This window comes from Mus musculus, chromosome 8 (genome assembly GCF_000001635.26).
Source record: "Mus musculus strain C57BL/6J chromosome 8, GRCm38.p6 C57BL/6J".
NCBI classification, from domain to species: Eukaryota; Metazoa; Chordata; class Mammalia; order Rodentia; family Muridae; genus Mus; species Mus musculus.
The window spans coordinates 26,298,049-26,312,735 of NC_000074.6; the positions used below are offsets into that span (position 1 = coordinate 26,298,049).

The 14,687-nt window shown below is 44.7% G+C and overlaps 1 long non-coding RNA gene across 1 annotated transcript; it reads right to left on the bottom strand.

Annotated features, from left to right (window-relative positions):
* Positions 1 to 337: 337 nt before the first annotated feature.
* On the bottom strand, positions 338 to 14,415 carry Gm31784. Its single transcript, XR_378835.3, has 4 exons — positions 14,068 to 14,415; positions 12,548 to 12,610; positions 10,429 to 10,537; positions 338 to 965 (listed from the first exon to the last, which is right to left on the bottom strand). It is a non-coding gene; the product is annotated as a predicted gene, 31784 (long non-coding RNA).
* Positions 14,416 to 14,687: the final 272 nt, after the last annotated feature.

Below are 14,687 nucleotides of genomic sequence, written 5' to 3' on the forward strand. Positions count from 1 at the left end.
CATTCGAATCTTGGCCTGGTCCAGGGAAGTTACAGTTACAACCTCTTGTTAGGGACTGTGGGCTGAGAGGGGCCAGGGAAAGTGGGAAAACGTTAAGTGCCCAGAATTTACCCTGTGGCTGCTCTGCCCGTCCCTCCTTCCAACCTTTCTTGCTGCCAAGGAACAAGCAGAGTTAACAGGCCATATTGGGCCTCCAAGTTCAGCTTCCAGCATGAAGAGAAAAACACAGCAAGATCGCCAACTTTGCCAACTGTCCCTTTCCATCTCATTAGGTCACTGAAAAGCAGAACCAGAGAAGAACAGTTTTTTTTTTTCCTTTTAATTTTAATATTGTCAATTGTGATAAATTCAATTAAGTTACACTAATGGACTGTTTTCTGTTTATTCAGGGAAATTAAGTTGTAGCTGTCAAAGCTAGGCTCACTAGATGCTTAGTTTTGGAATAAGACTGTGCGTAGACTCTCACTATGCTAAGGAGTTCGCTCGAATATCTGGAGCAAAGCTGATTGGGTGGGGCCATGTGACTCATTTAATACCAGCCTGATCCCATCTGTAAACACAAGGGCAGGCACCTGACACGGCAGAGCAAGTTTGCTGAAGCAGACTGCACCTGAATAGACACAGGTATGTTTTCCTAAGCTTGCAGTGGGAACTCAGCATTTCCCAAAGAGTTGAGATGAAAGAGTGTGTTGCGCTGGGGCTGAGACTTGGGCAGATGCATGCGGTTGAGTGTTAGATGAAGCCGACAGAGAAAGAACCTTCTGTTTCCAGCAATTCCCTTGTCTCTTCGAAGGACTTCCCAACCCAAAGGTGCGCTCTGGGATGGGGGCCATCTTGGAGTGACAGCCATTGACTGCACTCCTGGACATGGATCCAGATGACAGTAGAATGAGAGCAGAAACGTCACCATCACTGCCAACACTTGTCATTGCTGGGTTGAAAGAAGCGATGGAGTGCAGAGTAGTCTGAAAAACCACAAAGCCCGGAGATTAAAGACACACCCTTAACACGAAGAGAATAGTATGACATACTAATTTTTGACTGTAGTGAACTTCCAACCACTTGAGACAAACATTGCCATACTCCTCCACACAGCTGACAGCAGCCGTGGATCTTACCTGTCTGTCCATGCCTTCTCTTCCTCTAGTTTTATTGGAACTGATGGTCTATTGTCTAGGTCATCGGTCCTTAACCTGTTGGGTCTCCATCCCTTTGAGGGGTGGGTTGAGTGACCCTTTCACGGGGATCGCATACCAGACACTTACATTATGATTCACAACAACAGCAAATTTACAGTTAAGAAGTAGCAATGAGAGCAATTTTATGGTTGGGCATCACCGCAGCACGAGGAACTGTATTAAAGGGCCGCAGCATCAGGGAGGTTGAGGACCACGGCTCTAGGCTTTCTCTCCTGAGTAGCTGTGCTTTCCATCAGAGTCTATCCTTCCCATCAGATGCAATCTATTACTAACTCCTGTTCCTCCAACCATAAGGCGTCTCTTGCAACCTCTGAAGTGTAATTCCATCTACAGTAGCCCAGCCTCTAACTTGCAGCTTTCATTGGAGAGACGGTGAAACTCAGAAATCATGCCTGCCTATTCCATGCTATATCCGTGGTATTTTTCAACATGAGTGTTTATAGGAAAACTGAGAACTGATATGTATGCACTTGAGGCAAATCAGAAGAGTGGAGGGAAGACACTCCGCATCAGAAACAAGTAGCTTTATCACCCGGGGTCCTAGCTAACTCTTAACCCTAAGCCTTAAGAGTATTTTATTTATTTTAAAATTTGCATTTACTGCTGTTTTGTATGTATGTCTTGCCTGAATGTCTGTGCGCCACTTGTATGCCTGGTGACCACAGAGGCAGGGAGAGAATGTTGTGTTCCTAGAACCGGGGTCACAGACAGTTGTTAGCCATCATGTGGGTACTGGGAATTGAACCCAGATCCCCTGAAAGAGCAGCAAGTGCTCTTAACCTCTGAGACAACCAGGTTTGAGAGCATTTGTAGTATTAATGTGGAAATGCTTCTCTGGTAGTTTAAATTGTCCTTGAGAATAAAACAGCAGCTTTCCACACCCCCGCCCCCCATCTCCCAACCTCCAGGAACACTTTAGGTGCAGTCCTCACTGGCCCCCATGGCACACCCTTCTCCCTGTGCTTGGGTCATCTTTGCCCAGTTAGCTTGATTTACCCCATGGGCTTCAGTCCTGAGATTTGGATCGGGGGTTCTATTTTTTTGGCTTAGGCTGAACAGGCAAGATTTTCCCTTCATCAGGCTAATGAAGTAAATGTCTTATGTCATCATTAGCGCTGGTGCTAATCCAAGCAGAACTAATATTGGTGCCGTTCCAAGTAGAATTAACCTAGCCCAACCCCCCAACAAGCCAGATGTTTGTCAGGCATTCCTCACTGATGTTAATGAATAACTCCCCGAGGTTCGATAAACATCTGAGTCCACCAAATGAACTTCAGGGACCCAGAAACAAACTGCTTGCCTAATTGAGGCTGGTCCTAGGAGACAACCAAGGTCTTAGGTATCTGGGCTGAAGGTGGAGAAAGGTTCCTTTGATGGTTAAGGCTCGTGAGTCTCATAGCTGTCTGGAGAGCTGGCCGAGTGGGGACAGCTAGCAGACGCAAGAGGTTTTCTAGGGAGCGTCCCTTCGCAGCCCCTTCTTTTCTCCTGGGTCTGCACTGACACCAGGGTTCCCTGGGTGTCTTTCTTTGGTGGAGGATGGGAGCAAGGGGTCCGTTGCAGTTCCTGTCTCTGGAGTGCCCTTGTAGGGAAAGGAGCTAACTAATGTCTGGGCGTGGATTCTAGGAGAATGTCTTCCTAAGGTGGTCTGCTTCATTCTCCAGCACCATGTAAAATTTTCCCTCACTCTTCATCAAGTACAATGTATCCATTTCAGACCTGCTCTCCCTGTACTGGATCAATGCTCCCGTAGGAATATGATAATAAGTACAGAAGCCATTTATGGCCTGAGAATTTACGTAGAAATTTGCATACAATTTTCAACAAAGCTATATATGAGGACTAAAATGTTCCCCTTCTCCCTCTTTCCCCCTCCTTCCCTCCCTCCCTCTCTTCTTTTCTTCTTTGTGGTGGTGGTGGTGGTGGGGTGAGGCATTAAATCCAAAGTGCTCTACCACTGAGCTACACACCAGCCCCCTATCAGGATGCTCTAGGGAGAGGGATTTACGCACCGTGTTTAGGATAGGACTGGACCAGAGAAGATCCAGAATTGAAATAAAGGCTAGTGGAGACACACCTGTCCTGATCACAAACGATGAGGTCACATGATTAACAGGAAGTCACTCACTTATTCTACCAGAAAAAACTAAGACAGATGTGTATAATATTTCCTACTTTAACCACAAAATCCACATGGTAGAAAAATTTACAAATGAGAAGAAGATTAAATAAGAGGGATAAAGCCTAAATAGAGAGCTTTAGGAGAATTTTTAGATTTGCTAAAATAATGAAGACACTTCACTAAAGAGATTATTGAAAAGCCATTTGCAGATGCTTAATTATTACAATTGGCTGCTCTACAGTGGAATTTATCCGAGCTGTCCCTCCTCATTGTGCTAGATTGTCTTTAGGCTCTCTCTTCCTCTCAGTGTCACTGAGATGCATACCAATGCCTTTTAATTACTACCTTCTAATGTGGATACAAAGAGAGACTTTCCTTCCTCCACCCTGTGACGGCAGCTTCCTTCTCCTCCTCCTCCTCTTCCTCCTCCTTTTTCTCCTTCTCTTCCTCCTCCTCTTCTCCCTCCTCCTCCTCTCCCTCCTCCTCCTCTCTCTCCCTTTTCCTCTTCCTCTTCTTCTTCCTCCTCCTCTTCTCCCTCCTCCTCCTCCTTCTCCTCTTTCTCCCTTTTCCTCTTCCTCTTCTTCCTCCTCCTCCTCTTCTTTTTCTAGAATTATTTGTTTTCTGTATAGGAGTACACCGTAGCTGTCTTCAGACACACCAGAAGAGGGCATCAGATCCCATTACAGAGGATTGTGAGTCACCAAGTGTTCACTGGGAATTGAACTCAGGACCTCTGGCAGAGCAGTCAGTGTTCCTAATTGCTGAGCCATCTCTCCAGTCCTCGTCTCCACCCCACGCCCACCATGGTTGTTCTTACATCCAGATGTTCAAATATCGTCTAGAGTGACTCAGACTTATTGGCTGCCTACTTCTGGGGCCCTCTCTCCCTGTGAGTCCCACCATAGAGCTAGAGATGAAGGAGGATTTGGACATCTGCACTGGAACAAGTGACATAGCACTCAAGTCCACAGGAGAACAGGCTGACCTGACCCTGTCCTTTCTCGAGCCGTACCTCCCAAATTGCTGTGAGCATAATACTGGAAACCCAGGGACGAGTTTGATTTGTCTCTATTCCATTTTCTTGTAAAACAGCACACGTGCCCTCTACTCCTGATATTATCTGGTCTACTTGATGTCTATTCTCTCTCCCCAGGGCATACTCACTGTCTCTTTCTCTTGTTGAGAGAGACTGAAACTTTTAGTGCGCTCAAACTAGAATACTTGGTTGCAGAGAAAGTATGTGAGAATAAATCCAATATATACTAAGATTTTCTTACAGGACATTAGAGCAGAGTCCCCCCAACTCCGCTGTGCCATTGCTGAATTCTTTTGTGCAACCATGTTTCCCAAAGCACCACGCTATGGTGCTAACAGTAGATGCCCTGCATCCCACTACTGCTATGGGGTCGATACCTTCCATGCAAGACTGAAATCCGATGGCCTTCTGAAACGGATATGATCAACTCCAGATATAAGGAAACAGAGGTGCCTGGGACAGTTAGACCTAAGCATCTGCAGGGCACCCCCACACTATTCACTGTCCTAGAGAGCAGGTTTCTAATCCCTTGAAGGATACTGAGGACTGTGCTCCATACTCGGTCTATCTGAGCTGTTTCGTCCATCCCTCCCAGAGTGACCTGTGAATAACAAGAGTAGGAGCTTTCTGACAGAGGAAAAATCTCGACTGTGTCTTTGGTTTTTATATTCACCCTAAGGGCCTTCTTTTCTCCTCAGCTCTTCCAATACTTGATCTTCTAGTCTTAAATTGAGACATAGTCTATAACTCTCTACATGGCACTTTATGCAAATAAATGAAAGATCAAGGTATTTTTCAAAGGTCTGTTTCCTTGGGTAGGCATGGAGAACTAATGATAGTTTTGAAAAACCTTAGCAGGGATTTTCTTTTTTCTTTTTAAACCTGTGGATCCTGTAAGGCTGAGATGTTCTTTGAGCATCTATATGCGCCAGAATTTTTTTTTTTTTGTGATGCAATTTACATATGTCATCATGTTTAATCTTCGGAACTTGGACGAGTAATTATAACTATCCTTTTTAATTGATAAGAACACTGACACTTGAAAGGCTGACAGAGATGGAACTGACATTAGAGCCTAGCACTGTCTGATGACAAAGCCAGTCAATGAGGTGGCTAAGGAGATCTCAACTCTGACATGAGATCCTAGCAGTATTTCTAAGAAAATTCTTTGTCAGGCTTCTTTTGCTTCTTTTGGAAGCTGACATCAACTTCTTCACTTGGCTACCTCTTGGCCTAACTCTGTTAATCTGGACATTGGATTCATCCTGGCAAAGACCGTGTGATGCCACCGCGAACGTTTGCCCTTTCACTCTTTAAGACTAATCCCACCCTGACTTGGAATAGTCTGTTACAGGATATATTTTAGTCTGCTGCTGTGTCACGTGCATATTCTTAGGTTTTTATTAATGATCACCTAGCCTCTTTAGCTGAGTACACCTATGGGGTTGCAGAGAAAAACAGACTGCTAAATCAAATCCCACATACCCCTTTCAGGAAATGGAGGAGAGTCCCAGAAAGGAGGAAGAATGGTTGGTTGGGGCTAGAGCTTGATGCTTGGTGCGCAGGCAAAATCTCCTCCAGAGCTGATGAGCAAGAAAGGGGCCGGACTTCGCTGCCTTGACAGGAAATGGTGTGATGCTACAGCAGATCCTCAAGAAGAGGCTAGGATGATGTCATTATGGCAAGGATAAAAAAAAAAAAAGAGCAAACCAAGGACTAGAAAGTCTTCTTCCCTCCATGTTATTAACTTAAAGCAAATGATGCACTCTGGTTGTGGGGGCCCAAAGCAGATGTCTACAGGAGTGGAAGTTCATTTGAAAGCAGAGAGTTGCAAGTAGAGGTTATACACGTGCATTGCTGATGTATCCTCGCTGTCTACTTTCTTCTCCCCACTGTGTCCTTCTCTATATCAGAAGGACAGAGCATGAGGAATGTTTACTGTGCAATCCGTGCCTATGACTAATACCCTTAGTCCTATCAATACACATTCACAAGCCCACAGAAGTAGTTCAATCAATGTGAAGACCACTACCTCTGCTTGTTATTAAATACTTGTTATGCCTAGTTATTATTACTGGTTATACTTATGAATTTGCAACATTAGGCAATGCTCTGGTCATGAAAATAATCATCATTGTTCCTTCACACGTGTGCAGCATCTAGGTCTTAAATAATCAAATACATGTTTCCATTTTCATTGTTTTAACAACAACGACAACAACCCATCTCAATACAGTGATTAACATATCCTTAACTTAATGTGGAAACCTCTGGTATCCCTAACCTAGGCACACACAAGAGAGGCAGCAGCAGCTACCTCCACGCCCCCTGTGCACCTCGAAGCGTCTGCCCTCACCCGTGCCGATCCTCACACTCAGATGCCCTTGGTCCCTCTCTTGTCTTCACAGACTGTCAGCTCACCAGCCTCCTCTGATCTCTGCCCTCCTTTTCCTCCAAATTAAATCTCAACTTTTTTGTAAACCTCTGTGAAAATGACAAACTGGTGCCAGAGCTGTCTTTTAATACACAAAAGCATAAATAATGCCATCCATCAGGGCTGTCACTCAGAAAGATGGATTGCTAGTTGTCCAGACCCCCGAATGACACCAAAGCCAAAGTTAGAAAGTGTCTCACTTCTTTACATGTTCTCTCTCTCTCTCTCTCTCTCTCTCTCTCTCTCTCTCTCTCTCTGCTGGACTGCTTGATTCTGATTAATGGTCCTGTCAGGGTGGGATTCTACTTGCTCGGATAATGAGTCAAGAATGTATTCCCTGTCACAGGCACAGCAGATGTCAGGGGCAGAAGGGCTCGGGGATGCCAGAAACAATATACAGTTTCCTCCTAGTCCCCTGACAGGCCAATATGCTGCACAAGGTCTAATTTATGTAGACAAAATGCAGGCGGGGCCATAGCAACCAGAACTGCCCCCACAAAGTCCTAGCTACAATACCGCTTGCGAGCAGGGCCCACCGGCCGGGGTGGGCAGCAGTAACTGGGTCATGCACACCACAAGCGGACTCAATACTGCTGCCTCCAAAGGCCTGGACGCACCAAGAGGCCCAGGACCCTTTGACTTCATTAAGCTGCACTTTATATCATTATAGGAAGAAATCAAACAGGGCAGAGGGCTTCTGTTTCCTTCAATGGCTTGATTAGTTTATTCACTGTTGGGCTTGCCCACGATCGTCCTGGAGCTGCTAAGGAAGGTCAGGTGCTGCAGCCGGATGCCCTCCCAGTTGTGACTGCACTTGCTGGGTCTCTGATGTTCACGCACTGACACTGACTGTACGGAGGCCTTGTCATTCTACTGGTTCTTCAGGAAGCAGAGCAACTCTGCAGCAGGAATAGGGATGTGCCGTCTCCAGCCGGAGGGGCTGTGCTTGCACACAATCAACCTGTCCACATAGATTTTGTGCATATGTGCGTCTTGCTTTCTTGAGAAAAATATCCCGGGCTGTTTCATGAGTTATGACATTACAGCAGTATGTGCCTCCCTTGGATATTAAAATAAGACCACATTCTCTTGACAAACAGCCCCAGCAGTTAAACGCTAAGGACACACTAGAATTGGATAAATCAAAACCAGGCAGGGGACTGTCACCTCACTCAGGTTGCGAAGATGAGTCTCTTGTGTTTACCAATCTCCATTTTAATCTGAACCGTGTCTCAAGAGTTTTCCATTAAAAAAAAAAAAACAAAGCAAACAAACCTCAAAGACACGCTAAAACTAAAACTCTATGTATCAAGGCTCTCCATGGCTTCTAGACTTCCTTTCTACCGTGGGCTTGTTTGATCGCGTCTCTGTCTTACTTTGTTTCTGGTCTTACACATTCAGAGGTAGCAAGCATCATGATTGGGCTTCAAAGCCTGACCAACATGTCCTAAGCCCAGGGGATCTTTCTTTCTTTCTTTCTTTCTTTCTTTCTTTCTTTCTTTCTTTCTTTCTTTCTTTCTTTCTTTCTTTCTTTCTCTCTCTCTCTTTCTCTCTCTCTCTCTCCCTCCCTCCCTCCCTCCCTCCCTCCCTCCCTCCCTCCCTCCCTCCCTCCCTCTCTCTCTCTCTCTCTCTCTCTCTTTCTTTCTTTCTTTCTTTCTTTCTTTCTTTCTTTCTTTCTTTCTTTCTTCTTTTCTCTTTCTTTCTCTCTTCTCTCTCTCTCTCTCTCTCTCTCTCTCTCTCTCTCTCTCCCTTTCTTTTATTGGATATTTTCTTTATTCACATTTCAAATGTTATCCCCTTTCCCAGTCCCCCCCCCAGAAACCCCCACCCCATCCTCCCTCCCCCTGCTTCTATGAGGGTATTCTTCCACCTACCCATGCACTCCTACCTCCCTGCCCTTGATTCCCCTACACTGGGGCATCTATCAAGTCTTCATAGGACCAGGGGCCTCTCTTCCCATTGATGCCTGACAAGGCCATCATCTGCTGCATATGTGTCTGGAGCCATGGATCCCTCCATGTGTACTCCTTGGTTGGTAGTTTAGTCCCTGGGAGCTCTGGGGTGGGGGTCTGATTGGTTGATATTGTTCTTTCAGCTGACCTTTCTTATGGTGCCTTTCTTATTTTTTTCCAGCATGTCTATCCTCACCAAGTTTCCATTTTTAATTGAAAAAGCACACTGTCAATCCAGAAACTGAAGTAGTGTTGCAGAAAAGGGATGGATTCTAGAAGGGGTCAGTTAAGGCTTTGCCTGGTTGTGGGGATCAAGCCTTCAGGCCAATTACTTAACCTCTCTGAGTTCTGTCTTTGTGAAGTGTGACTGACACTTGGCCAGCCGGTGGCACTTGAGATCATGCACGTACAGTGTAGAGTATTTGGTCCTTCTATTGGTGTTCACAGACAGCCAAGTAGCAAAGAGAAGGTGGCATTTTGGGTATGCATGTTGCCCCCTGGCCTAGCATCGATCCTTTCAAAGGACAGGCTGGAAACATCAGGGCAAGCTGAGGGAATTATGTAGATCTAAGACAGTGTCTCAAGGTACTGTCTGTCTCCTCCCACTGGAACCATCCAAAAGCCCATCCCATTCCAGACATAGCTCCCCACGACTGCATCTTTCCTACAGATGTAACGTCGCTCCTCCTGGATTCACGGCACTAGGGATCTGCACATGTGTGACACTGAAGCGAGCACCTGCAATTCTTCACAACAGAGAGCAACAGGAGAGAAATCAGAAGCAGCTCCCCCCAAAGTATCCACCTCTCGCAAGGTGAAAAGCATAAACGCGTGCAGGCTGATGAGGAAAGACATGTTGCCTCGGGGGGTGTGCAAAAAAAAAATCCATTTTTTTAAATGACACACGTGTTTATTTAAATTCATTTCCTAAAGGGCACATAAAAGATTCAGCAGTACTGACCCTGGGTAGTTACCTACAGAGGGAATCACACTTACCTTGACTGTGTATTGTTTTTATATTAAGGTATAATTTAAAAATAAAATAAATTAGAAGATCAAATTAAACAGAACGATCTGATTCATTTGAACTCACCTCAGTGTAAACGCTCAAAAGGCTGAGGGTGTCTATAGCTCGGTAGCTGAATACTTTTTTGTAGGATGCCCTGGAATCTATCCCTACGCTGCAACAGAAGCAAACAAACACCTGTCTATAATGCCCTGGAATTTACTTGTGAAACATCATGCCGAAGCCAACGTTAGAATGTAAATGAGCCCTACTTTATGAAAATTCGGTATGTGAAAGCCGAGACATCAGCTAGTGTTCTGGCAAGAAGAAAATTATGGTAAAGGACCTCTCAGGACGGAAGGGCAGATGTGGAAACAGTTGACAGTGCACAAAAGTCCCAGGGAGAGGTCACGAAACAGATGTGTGCAAAGCTTTACAATTATAAAAGGATTTCCATGCTACAAATGGCTCTTTGAGCCTCAGGTTTCTGCAACATGTTCCTGGATTTGGATGCCGCACTGAGGGGGCCTCAGCAGAGCACGGAAATCAGCATTTGTGACGGTTGAGGAATATCACCACACGGTGAATAATCTGGGAGCTGGGTCGGCAGCCGGTGGCCGCCTCCTTCAAAAGATAAGCCGCAAGAAGCAATTTCCAGGCAACTTGTGGGGAAATCACTTACTTTGTAAAATGAACAGCTTTTGCACCGGCCTGGCCTTTGAGCGTGCCTGTTTTGGTTTGTTTAAGTGGAGGTCATCCATCACACGCTACGAAGTCCCAGAGCAGAGGCGCTAAGCAAGGTCAACAGAAAAAAAAATGCCAGAGTGAGCACATTGGACTAAACACCAAGAATAGCAGGAAGGGAAGTTCATTTCAAGTCCTAGTTTCTACATTATTTCCAAAGCCCTGCCTGTCCCGGTGGAAAAGGATGGTGTGGAAGCTGCTCCCATTGACATCAGACCCCCGTCTAGTGTGTACTAGCTGGTGGACCAGCTATTGTGGTAGAACCATACAGCTATCCGACTGGCTTATAAGGTTTAAGTCTTACAGGGACGAGGACCGGTCTGTTATTCAGTCATTTCTTCTGCTCTCTAAGGTGTCCCTATGAAGTCCTAATGAAAGGAACAGCTGGCACCCAGAGCTGGCTTGTCTCTGGTCACAAGCGCAATGCACATAAGTGCTCCCTGACCCACAGTTTTGCTCTCTGGAGTTTCTGTTACCCAGAATCAAGTATGGCTCAAAAGTCTTATGTGGAGAATTTTTAAAAGGAACAGTTCTTTTTTTTTTTTTAAATTGTTGGTTGTTCAGAGTACCAGATGCCTTTTGTATTGTCTTTCTCTGTTCTTCCTTTAATATGGTTCATCTCTGTCAAATACATCCTTGTACGTAAACTTCCCATCCATCAGTCACCTAGTGGCCGTCTCAGTTGCTAGACTGACTCAAGATAGCATATGATTGCATTCAAATGCTCCGTACTTTGCTTAGTAAGGGGTCCCAAAAGGCATAGTGGGACTCGCAATTTAGATATGCTGAAGAGAATCTAAAAAAATGATTCTTTTAATTGAAAATATGGAAATACAATACGACATTTTGAAAAAGATGTCACCATCAACAAATTTTTGTTACAGTACATTGTTGTAATAGTCCCACTTTTTATTATTTTCATACGAGTAGGGTTTTAAAATTAGCCTTTTATAGATCAAGCATAGCTAAAAAATGTCCAGAAAAAGCTAGCATCCGCAGGGTTCAGCATCCTCTAGACGTCTTGGAGCACATGCCTGTGAATGACAGGGAGGGTGACACTGTATGGTGTTAGCTGTCCCTGTGTCATAGCTGGGGTCCATGAATTCGGATGTAATGTTTTAATAAGTTTTCCGCCCTATCTTCCAGGCTAATTCAGGTCCAACTTGTCTGTCTCTGTGCAGTGCCGCAACTACTGTGTGGGAAGTAAGAGATCAACTATGAGGCCACGTTAGGGTTCCCATGCTTTCTTTAATATCTAATTCATCGTTAGATAGACAATTAAAAACATTAACTTTTCCCCTTTCCAGGCAAACTTTGCTCACTTAGGACCTCGTACCTTCTCTTAACTGCAATTCTTTATGACCTCAACAATCCACTCCTGTGTGGTTCCTACACAGCGGACTGCATAGCTCTCTGGGGTAGAGACTGTCTAAGTGCCCTGTGACCTTTGAACGTGATTAGGACTAACTCCTTAACACAGCACACAGGATGTCTGAGGTATACTGCAATCCCTGCTTCTTACATTACTTGGCCCCCTCATTGCATAGAATCCATGTAACTCAAGCCGGTTCACTACAGGCATGGTTTTTCATGCCTAACTTTTTGCCTACTTGAAATGTCCTTTCTCCTCTTTCCCATGAGCGTAAAGTTATTGTTTTAGACCCAATATCATTACCTCCCTAATAAAGACTGTGTTGTCTCCCACAAGCTCAGCTTCACTAGAGGGAATTTATTGCTTCCCTATACTTCCATAGGGTTCCAAAGTGGCACCCACCACACCCTTGTTATCTTGCTGTTCGACTGTCTCTCCTGTCAATTGCATGGGAGCCTTATTTGGCAGCTGTGTCCCCAGTGGTGAAATTACATGTGAAATATAGACGATTGTCAGCGAATATTTTAACAATTTAAATGAGTGAATGGGAACGTCATGCCCTGCGCCCCGTGTTTACCCTGCCGATCCCCACGAGCTGGCTAGTTATCCCCATCCATCCCCACGAGCTGGCTAGTTATCCCCTATCCATCCACAAGCGCTTCCCAGATGTGTAAGAGACGCTCACCTGGTTCTACCGCCTCCCTCCACTTCTGCATGGAGAGTGAATCAATCTCAGGCTAGCTTTCATCTGGGAATAGAAAATAAGCCTCATCTCAGACTCTGTACAGCCAATTAATTTATATGGGAAGGTCTGAGGCCCCTACTCCTTGGATAAAGCAGGAAGAACCTAATGGAATCTCCCAGCCTGTCTCACCACCTGCTTCAGCCTGGCCTCTGCAACCCAAAGACTCTCCTGTCCCAGTCATGAAGACTGTCTGCCAAAAGACACCATGTTTCCCTTTAAAGGCCCGTGTTCCCACTCAAATTTTCTTAATCAAAAGCAGTGATCTACTCTTAAACTTAGAAAAATAAAATTAAATTAAATCTGTCAGGCATTTTTGTTAGGTAGGGCTTTGGCTTTATTTTATCACTTTTATTACAAGTCTTGGGCTCATGGAAGAAATGTCCCAGGGCTCTGGAGTCCCAGCTTCCAACCTGCAATGATGGAGAGGTGCAATTCCCAGTACAACCTGAGAGGTTCAGGTCCCCAAACCTAGAACATGCGTGGGTGATCAGAAGCATTAAGTCCCAATGCTTAAAACTAACATGTTTGACCTGTAATCTGGATGTCGACTCTACCTGTGCAGATGTCGAATGCTTTAGAGAAACAAAAGTTTACAACATGGGAGGGGCATTCTGCCAGCTTATACCTCTTTGGATGGATGCCAGCTATTTTTATACATAAGAAGTCATTGTAGTTTGCTTCTCTGATTTCACTGTGGAAGCATCCACAGTATTGCTACTCAGTTACAGTTAAGACAAATAAAGATGAGAGAGAGAGAGAGAGAGAGAGAGAGAGAGAGAGAGAGAGAGAGAGAGAGCAAGGAAAGAAAACAATAAAAACAAGAGGCACTCACATATGTTAGAACTAGAGAGCATCTAGTTTATTACATACATTATATTAACGAGGAGAGTGGTTGCAAGGACGTCTTGACCCCTAAAAGGAGGTCAGATTTTTTCCGTGTCATTTCGATCTTACTGGGCAGAGAAGGTATGAAGCAGTAAGCAGGATCAGAACTGGACACAATCTCTGGCACAGGTAGATAACAACACAAGCTCAACGAAAGAATGCTCAAGTCAGCTCTCAGTGGGATAAAAAACAGCCCACTATTTCACTGCCTTCTGGCAAATCCCCACAGGGAAAATCTGGCCCTTTTTTAATGTTCTAGTTTGAAATACTTTCATATTCATAGAAGACATAAGCATAATACAAAGAATCACTCTTTACCCTCTTTCCTGGATTTGAATGCTTCCTGCATTTTGGTTGCTCTTATTGTTTGGATTTTTTATTTTTATTTTTAATTTTTTGGTCCCTGGTGGTGGCATCTAGGACCTTGTACATACCTGGCAAACACTCTACCATTGGCTATTCTCCAGCCCCTAGGTGAGTCACTTACCTTATTTATGATCTCTCCCGACCTGCATTTATACACACATATACCATGACTCTTTAGCCTTATGTTGAAAAAAAAAAACCTAACTTACCTGTAAGCAGGAGGTATGGATGCTGGTCACATCTGCATCTCTTCCTGTGCAGCATCAACAGAGAGACATTTGAGTTCAACAAGATATGTGGATGGTTTCTGGCATCTTCTCACATTCACCATCATCAACACCCCTGATTGGCTCATGGGTCGCAAGCACTGTGATCTATGGTATGATCAGTCTACGTGGCTAGAAAGGACAAGCTGAACTTGCCAACACTCCAAAACTAGACTCTACCGCCAACCAGAATCTTGTGGGCCTTTGAGTTACCAGGCCCACTGCCCAGCATGGTGGTAAAACTGAGGAAGCAGTAGGGACCCAAAGGAAGCTTTTATCTTTCCAGTATCTATGAATCTTGCCATCTTGAGAGTCATATCTTATCAGGAACACAAGGTAGGTAAAGAAAAATGGAAGCAAAGTGAACAATTTTGGAGAGATGGTTGGACCAACAAGAGTTGTGTTGGATTTTATATATTGATAATTCTGTGTGATTTGAATAACAAATATTTTATTTTTATTTCATAAGTGAAAAGGGATGCTGCAGGGCTTTATCTGTAAGCACAGGTTTGTATAGGCTCAGGTCTTCAGGTTAGATAGTATGTGCTGTTCTGTTGGAACCA